Source organism: Macrobrachium nipponense, chromosome 29 (genome assembly GCF_015104395.2).
Source record: "Macrobrachium nipponense isolate FS-2020 chromosome 29, ASM1510439v2, whole genome shotgun sequence".
In the NCBI taxonomy this organism is placed as follows: Eukaryota; Metazoa; Arthropoda; class Malacostraca; order Decapoda; family Palaemonidae; genus Macrobrachium; species Macrobrachium nipponense.
In genome coordinates, this window is record NC_061092.1 from 38,798,385 (window position 1) to 38,808,384 (window position 10,000).

Below are 10,000 nucleotides of genomic sequence, written 5' to 3' on the forward strand. Positions count from 1 at the left end.
AAGTTTGTTAATATGTATTTATTGATTAAATTGTACTGTGTTGCTGCAATATGTTTTTTATTGAAACAGATAGTTTTGAAGAACGATATTTCTCATATTTTAAGATACCAGGCCTTTCAAGGGTATAAACACTGTAAACATTTTTCTTTCCTTAGTATAATCTCCAAAAAAGTCCTTGACGTGCGAATGTTTTGGGGATTGTTCCACCATTTACATTTTTCGTTTTCCTGGGTAGAATACAATTGAATGAATTAACTTCGTATGAAAGAAAATTTTCAGTATTACTGACACAGACATTATATTAATTATATATATATATATATATAATATAGATACGTATTATTGTATACTATATATTTATATATAATATATTATTAATTATATATTATATAAATATATATAATATATAGTACAACAAAAATACAAATGTAGTATATATATAAATAACAGTATATAAATTAACTATTATAAACTATATATATTATATATATATATATATTATATTTATTATTAATATTATATGATAAAATATATATAATATTATGATTAATATAATATTAATATAATATATATATATATATATAATAAATATATATAATATATATATGCAATGAAAGAAAATTTTCAGTATTACTGACCACCAGACATTATTATATATATAATAAAGAAAATACGTATTATTGTATTATATATACTATATATATTATTATATATATATATATATATTAATAATATATATATATATTATACTTACTGATATATATATTAAATATATATTTAGGGTAGTGTTTTGATAAAAGATTCATACCCAAATGAATTTGTAGACACAATTCGACTAAACTTTCGATTTACCTCAAGTTTTAAGAATTTTTTGGAACTGAATTCTTAGAAAAAAAATTCTCGGAGAAAGGATTTGTAATTACGAATATTTTTACTTATATTTATTGAATTTCCAGGGGCAGTACCTTAAAAACTTATTATAGAGATTTTAGTAAGAGTTATGAAAGAAAATTTAGACTATTTTAGATGAAGTCAATAATTCTATGAATTAACTAATGAAGAATTTAAGATAATGTGACCTCTCTGGAAGTTTTTTTTATTTATAATTCAAAGTATGTAACTTATAGTGGTAATATGATGTCTACTGTTTTCTCTTTAATTTTTAAATTTTGGAGTTGCCAGTTATCATTAAATTTTGGAGGTGCCAGTTATTACTTTACTGGAAAAAAAAGAGAGAGTTTTGAGGCAGGAACAGAGATGATGAATGCTGGAATTCATCATGCATTTAACAATTCGTGATGAATAAAATCGTTCATTTACTTAAGTGAAAATGTATGAAACCTTTCAGCGAATCGGAATGGACTGCGCATCTATATTCAGCTTGCTCAATCATGGACATAAAAAAAATTGAAAAGGCAAAACCTGAACGTCATGTTCCGAAAAAAAAGACGAAAAAAAAAGAGGAAAATGTTCAGAATCAATAGGAAAAAAAAGTGTAGCTAATATGAAGAATTCCTCATTGAAAAATGTTCTATACATATGCTATTATAAAACAGCGAAATTGGCTTGTTAAATGCGTGTTTACCGACTGAACTTCTTTTTTTGACTTCTTCTGATATTCTGTATATTTGACTATCATTCTCGTGCAGTTCATATGTCCATGTTTTCTCGTTTTTCTTTCTCTTCCTACATTATGACTCTCTCTCCTCTCTCTCTCTCTCTCTCTCTCTCTCTCTCTCTCTGCCTTTCCGCTCTGCTGCTTATAAGCGTACTGATTCTTACTCATTGCTTGTATGCATTTTTATGTATTTCTACATGTACGCGCAAATGCACAGAGATGCCTACGTGCATTCGTGTAGTTATGTATGTCTGAAGTGTATGAATGTACTCTGCGTGTACATGCAGTAAATATTCAAGGAAAAATCAATATTCTAACTCCTTAGCTTAAACTGTAGTGAAAATATTGACGCGAGGGTACATAGAAAGACACGAAAGTGCTCTGCTCCTGTAGACTTGAGTGTGAAAGTGTATGAGTTAAGGATATTTGTAATAGTGGATATTTTTAATCTTGGTATATTTCATATTTTTTTTTAGGAACTGACCTGGAAAAGCCCCTCTCGAGATCACCAACATTGCTTCATTTTTGGATTATGTTGATGCATGAACGGTTTATGTAAAATCATAAAAACTAGTTAGCATCGGAATTGTAAAATCGATGACAGTCTTGTTATTTGAATATCTCCTTTTTAGTTACGATGTTCGTATTTTTACCCATATAGGTTGGGCATTGGAAAGAAGTCAGTACTTAAGCAAAATATGGTTATGAAAGTGTTCTAACATGGTTTAAATGTCCAGATTTTCCTCAATTCCTGAAAACTAGATAATACAAATGTCTTTTTACATCAAGTATTTCATCCTATTTCTGAGAATGTACCTTTGTATATGAACATTTGATTAATATAATTGTCTTAAATTGTATTGTTTTTCATTTTACGTTATAACATCTATGACAGTATGTGCAGCTATACATTACATTACATTCTGTTCAAGTTTTCTTTATCCAGTCACTGTAAAAGCTCCATGAAAAAACCTTTTTTATTTATGAATATAAAAAGGATGCTGTCGTTATAGCTATTCAGTAAACTTTTAACTATTAATTCTGTATAAGGATCAAACTGTAAGTTATACTTAAATAAAAATATGTGCTTAAATAAATAGTAGAATGGTAAGTAAGCGATTACACATGAAATAGATCCGAGATTGAAGTTATCGCAATAATAAATGTACTATATGTATAAATATACATACACACACACACGCGCGCACACACACACACACACATACACACACACATACATATATATATAATATATATATATATGATATATATATATATATAATATATAAATATGTTGATCATGCACACACAACACACATAGATATTGTACATATAATATCTTATAAATATCATATAATATAATATATATTATATATATATCTATTATATTATATATATAATATATTATCTTTTTGTATTATTGGGCTTTGGTTCTTATTCTTTCACTAGAATATGAAGTACCTTGTGAGCCTGGTCACACACACATACAACACACACACATATACATATATATATATATATATATATATATATATATATATATATATATATATATATATATATATATCATACATCATTATACATACTTCTTTCATTTCGTAACACATTTTAATGTGTGATACACTCAGAGACTTTCTAGTTCAGTATTTCATCCATTACGTTCATTTGATTATAGAAATCTAAATGTCGAATACTGTGTAGTATGCTCTACTTCTGTTTGCTCCTGATATCATTTGAAAGTTTGTAATTTTTCTTTAGTTATGATTGTATTTGGTCTACTTGTTTATTGGCAAAGATTGATCTTTATTATAATAAAATTGTATATTTAAATTTTGCCGTATAACAATTCGTTAGCATAGTAAGCAAGTATTTGCTATGAATGTCAAGGAGAGAGAAAGAGAGAAGAGAGAGAAATTCAACACGGTGGGGATTGAGATTTTTTCATAAATTTTTAATGTTTTACTTGTCTTTTCATTTAACGTAATTTAAATGGCATACTTAATTTTTCTCAGCAGTATTGATTATGTATAGGTATCATATATATATATATATATATATATAATATATATATATATATATGTATATATGTATATATATATATATATAATATATATATATATAGTGTGTGTGGTGTGTGTGTGTGTGTGTATTTGTATTGTGTAATATGTTTGTGTGTAAACTCGTGGTGTATGTATGTGCGTGTACAAATATGAGTATCTTTATGCTTTATTAATACTATATAAAGTGTTCCCTGTGCATGAGATATATTATAATATATATATATTATAATATATATAATATATATATATATATAATATATATAAACACGAAAGTTAGAAAACGCAAAATGATATAAAAATATTTTCGAAAAAGAGAACGTTATATTTATGGTATAACAGCTGAATAAGGGCCCCAAAGATCTGGACCGAGAGCTCCTGTTTTTATCCCTGTATTTGTGCCAGAATATAGTGTTGCTTTTATGTTTCACGTAATCGCTACCTGTTATATTAGAGACATTGACAGTTCGGTTTACCCTTTTTTTCTAAATATATATATATATATATATATATATATATATATATATATATATATACATAACTATACATAATTTCTGTTACGTGTATATAGTATATATATATATATATATATATATATATTATATATATATATATATATATATATTTGTGTGTCTAGTATTAAACCATAATTACTTCACATCATTTTAATAGCTCATTTATATTCAGTTTGAATTATTTAGTTACTGGCAATTTGTAAATTCAATACATATCTTATATAGTTTTTGTGTGTATTACGTATAATATTATATACAAACATATACGTACACACACCACCACACACACACACTATATATATATATATATATATATATATATATAATAATAATATATATATATATATATAATGCATGAATACCTACATACATATATTATTTACACGATATCATATGACAAACCTCGAAGTTAGCGATTGTTAAAATTCAGTTTATATTGTGTATACATATAGTATATATTTATATACATGATATATATAAATGTATATTATATATTTTTATATATAATTTATATACACACTATAATATATATAATATATATAACATATATAATTATATTATATATATATATATATATATATATATATATATATATATATATATATATATATATATATATATATATATATAAATTACACTTACTTCTATTTACTCATTCAAATACACAAGCACTGTCAAGGCCATATCACGAAAGCAGGCAGCGTAAGAAGAAAGGCAGCGCATAAAGCGAAAACAGAACGAACGCTGGACAAACACCGAAACGGCGTCCGACTAAGGTAGGTCATTCGACGCCTCCGAAGCGGAGAGAGAAAGAGAGGAAAAGAGAGAGTGAAATAGAGAAAGAGGGAAATGGAATGAAAAATAAAATAGAATAAAGAAAAATTGTTTATATTGCTCTCTCTACATGTAAACTGTCGACTTACCTGCGGCCAAGACATAAGATAAAACAAACAGGAAGAAACAGACGTAAAGCGGAATGGTCTGAGAGTAAACCTTTTGGGCGTTTTGGTTCGTTGCTGTTTTCGGTTGTTGCGCTGTTGTTGCTGGTTTTTAATGGCGCTGTTGTTGCTGTGGTTGCTGTTTTGAGCTTTTCTGCATGATGGTGATGGTGACAGTGATGACGACAATGTGATGACGATAATGTAATGATGATGATAATGTTGATGATGATTCTGCGGCGTATGGTGTGATGTTGTTCTTGTTGTTGTTTTGATGAAATTGTATCGCTGCTCTTAGCAACGACGATTGCGATACCGTCGACACCACTGCATGACGAAGGTAGCAAAAGCAACTGGAAAGAGAGAGAGAGGAGAGAGAGAGAGAGAGAGAGAGAGAGAGAGAGAGGAGGGGGAGTACTAGGAGTGGAGTTGCAACAGCTGACCTTGAGATGCTTGTGCATGATGCTTGCAATGCAGCTTCACTGCCTGAGAGGGAGTCTACTACTACTATTGCGTTTGCATCTTTGCTCTTCCTCTCCTCTCCGCTCTCTCTCTCTCCCTCTCTCCCTTTGCACGCCCCAGCTGATGATGTTCAGCACAACAGACACAGGAGGAGGAGGAGGAGGGAGGAGGAGGAGGAGGAGGAGGGGTGGGGGAGGGGAGGGGAGGTTATTGGGGAAAGGAAGAAGGGAAGAATTCTGAGTCTTTTTTCTTCCAGCGACTGCGAAGAGGAGAGGACGACGACGCTTTCAGCTTTATTGCTTTCCTTGTTTCTCTGCTGAAGGAATTTAACTCTTGCGGGTTTGTTCGGGCGCTCTTTCTGTCTGTGCTACACGCCCCTTTCTTTTTTTTTCTTCTTCTTCTTCTTTTTGTCGTTTTCTTTTTACCGTTAGCAGTTTGTTTTGCTTTCGCGAGTATTTATTTTGCTCTTATGTGTAATAAAAGAAATACGCTCATAATACATTATCAAATAATGTGTATATATATATAATATATATATATATATATATATATATACACATATGATATATGGCATGTATACATACATAACAACATACATACATATGTACATATAATATATGTATATATATATATATATATATATATATATATATATATATATATATATATATATATATTATATATATATATATATATATATATATATATATATATATATATATATATATATATAATATATATATATATATATGTTATACATACATACATATCCCGCGTGAGACGGAAAAGTAATTACAGCGAAATTGAACATTTCTTGAATGTTATTGAATTTTTGTCGTCGGCGCGGCTCTGAAAGGCATAAATTTCACCGCAGTCATTGCAGGACGTTATGAATTTTGGAGCGGCCAGCTTTCAGCGGTGGGAACACGCTACCGCCCGAAATAAGCTCGCTGGGGAGAGTACGCAACTCGGGATTTATTACCGCTGAAATACGCAAATGATCCTGGAAAATGCTCATAAGAATTTCATGCGTTTGTCCTGCATGGTCTAATTGATTTGAAAGTAGATAGGCTGGTGGGTAGGTGTGTGTTTGTGTATGTGTGAGTGTTTGTATGAGAGAGAGAGAGAGAGAGAGAGAGAGAGAGAGATTTGCACATATGCACGTAAATATTGTTGCGTGTCGGGGTAATTCAGTCAAATCAGTTATAGTACCTTATAATGAAAATAGCAGGGCAGAGATACGCGGTTAATCTCAATATTTCTGTAAAGTGTAAGTACGAAAATATATATATATATATATATATATATATATATATATATATATATATATATATATATATATATATAGATATCTGTGTGTGTGTGTGTGTGTGTGTAAAGTTAAGGAAATAGATAATTTATGGCTAAAATGTATCAGTATGTTTAGAGAGAGAGAGAGAGAGAGAGAGAGAGAGAAGAGAGAGGACTTTTGGATATAAATTAAAAGACGCTTTGCTGAAGAGACGGACATCCTCTCCCAATGTTCTCCTGAAGCGGACACCAGGATGGTCGTAAAAAGAGAGAAAAAAAAAACGACAGTACAAGACTCGTCATGAAGGGGCGGGAGGGGAAGGAGTAAGGGGGGGGAGGGGGGGAGGTGGCGGGGAGTGGGATGATGAGGAGGTGGGGGGAAGGGGTGGGGGGTTGGGGGGGGGGGGGGAGGGAGGAACAAGAGGGAGTGGTGGGTGAATGAAGAACGAACGCCTGACCGGTCGGCAGCCTGCCTGCCTGTCCTGGTACCCCCCCATCCCCCCCTCAATCCCTCACCCCCAACACCCCCACCTGCATGCCTGCTTTGCTTGCATGATTCGGCGGCGGCCAACTATCGATTAGTTGCTTTTGCCTCTGAAGTCCTCTCATTTCCTAACGCATGCTGGCTCTGTAACACACTGTTCATGCTTCCACCTTATATTCAAGCACAGGATTTTTCCTGCTCTCCCGTTTTGTCAGTTATTGGGGTCTGCTATACCGCTTCCCGTCCGGACGCTGATAGCCGCATTGCCGGCGCTGAATTTATATTAAAGAATTGTTTTTCCTTATATATATGTGTGTGTGTATATATAGAGCTTTTCGTTTATGCTACGTGGAGGTATTCGACGTGGTGGTAAACGACTGTGCTGAAGGATTATTCATGCTTTTTACTTTTGTGCCATTATGGTCATGATGTATGGGATTAATTCTTGTAGATTTAAATCATTGTTGTTGATAGTTGTGAAATATGCTTAGGGATGCCGCATACTCCGACATTTTGAGTTGTCTGACAAATGCAAAATCATATTCAATGTATCGTCCAGATTGTTGTTTCAGGGGCGGTTTCTTGCGTGCATCCTGCAATGCAATATAATTCGTTCCATCATCACTCGTGGCAAAATCATTTCCATCATGCTGACGTTCATTGCCAGCATGTGATGGAAGAAAACGCGTATTGCCCTTTTTTCCCCCAAAAAAAAAGAAAGACAAAAAAAAAATAAAATGTTGGCCAATTTCCCTGCGAAAAAATGTATATGCGGAGCTGAATGTACATACTCTTTTATTTGATTGTGTGCTTGCCTTGCAGGCAATTATTTCATTATGGACACTCTCATCAATTTGTTTGAACGAAATAAACACATCTTAATTTTATTCACAATTAGGGACTGACTCGTGTGCTGGTGGACATTCAATGAAATATGTTGGAAAACCTAATTAGCGGCAATTTCTCTCGGCGTTTCGTCAATATTTCCTTCGTTTGTTGTTTGCGCACAATACGTTACTTTTAGAAAAAAGAATATTATAACATCGCAATTAAAAAAATTTTTTAGCAGGGTAACTGCATGTGTCCCTGTTGTGGTCCTACTGCAATGAAAGAAAACTATTTTTTTTGTAAAATAAAATTATATTTTATTGGTTTTGAATCTGTAATAAAAATAAACAATGGATGTATTATTTTTCTTATTAAAAAGTTTCATGTAATGCACAGTTTTATATTCAGCTATTGAAACTATTGTCTGGCTATATAATTCATGCATAAATCCCAAAGGGAAAATACTAATACCCTCTCGTGCTTGTTGACATTAGTGTTTTCACGATTTTTGCAGATGTCAAAATAGATAACTAAAAAAGTAGATAACTAAAACTAAAATCTGCTGATTTAACAATAAATAAAAACATTTTTGCTCATTTTCAAATAAATTCTTTTTTAATTAATGTTGATGCTAAGAAGGCAAAAGCTGAATTTATTTTATGCGGTTTCATAAAAAAAATGGTAAAATTTTCCCGTCGTTATTTTGTGAAAAGATTCGCAAAATCGAAGTCTACTCGGTTTCCTCAGTTTTGTTGAGGGCGGGGTTGGAGGGGGGGGGGGGGGGGACAGTGGGGGAGGAATTGCATTGTACTTTATCATCCCTCTTTAAGCTGCATTCTCCATTCCATTACTCGACCTACTTCGTTCACTTTAAAGTGCTTCTTCTTACTCATTTCATCACACTTCTTGACATTTATTGTTATTCCGCATTTCAATAGACTTTCCAGTAAATTGGTACTTGTAAATTTCTTACTTTGAGTTTCTACACTCCCTGCTGTAGGTGTCTAGACAACACAAATAGATAGATAAAATAAATATGCATAAATTGCTATATATTTGTTTGTATATACATAAAACATAAATACATAATATATATATATATATATATATATATATATATATATATATATATATATATATATATATATATATATATATATATATATATATATATATATATATATTATATATATATATATATAGATATATATATACATACATATATATATCATATATATATATATATATATATACTATTATATATATATATGTATATATATATATATATATATATATATATATATATATATATATATATAGATATATATATATATATATATACCTTGCTATAAAGGTCGTTATTTTTCCAGTGTTTTTAATATGTCAATAACCCTGCAATAAAAACTCAGTTACCACGAAACCTGTCTTTGGAGAAGACTTCTGTCATTATTAGTGCAACAACATCTATTTCTGTTTTGAGCAATTTCAGGAGCAATTTTGCAAGGAGCCCTTTCGTTGTTGGCTTTGCTTTATAGAGGAAAACATTTCATTTGTAAATTAGGATATTGTTACCCTTAAACCTTGAAAGTGTAGTTTTTCGAATAAAGCTTCTCATACAGATTCACCACTTTTTTTCTGATGATGCAATATCGGTGGCTTGTATACATTTACGCATTTATGTAGAAGAAATAAATATAAAATATATACATGTGTTTAATTAATGTCTGAATATTGTCACAGTTAAAAAAAAAAGATTGTGAGTGAAAACTATGTTAATGTCAGAGTACTGTCACAATTAAAAAAAATCA

At 30.8% G+C, this 10,000-nt stretch overlaps 1 protein-coding gene across 8 annotated transcripts in view; it reads left to right on the top strand.

Annotated features, from left to right (window-relative positions):
• Positions 1–10,000, top strand: part of LOC135206248 (uncharacterized) — a 518,947-nt gene that overhangs the window by 322,642 nt on the left and 186,305 nt on the right. The gene's annotated exons all lie outside the window — the stretch shown is intronic.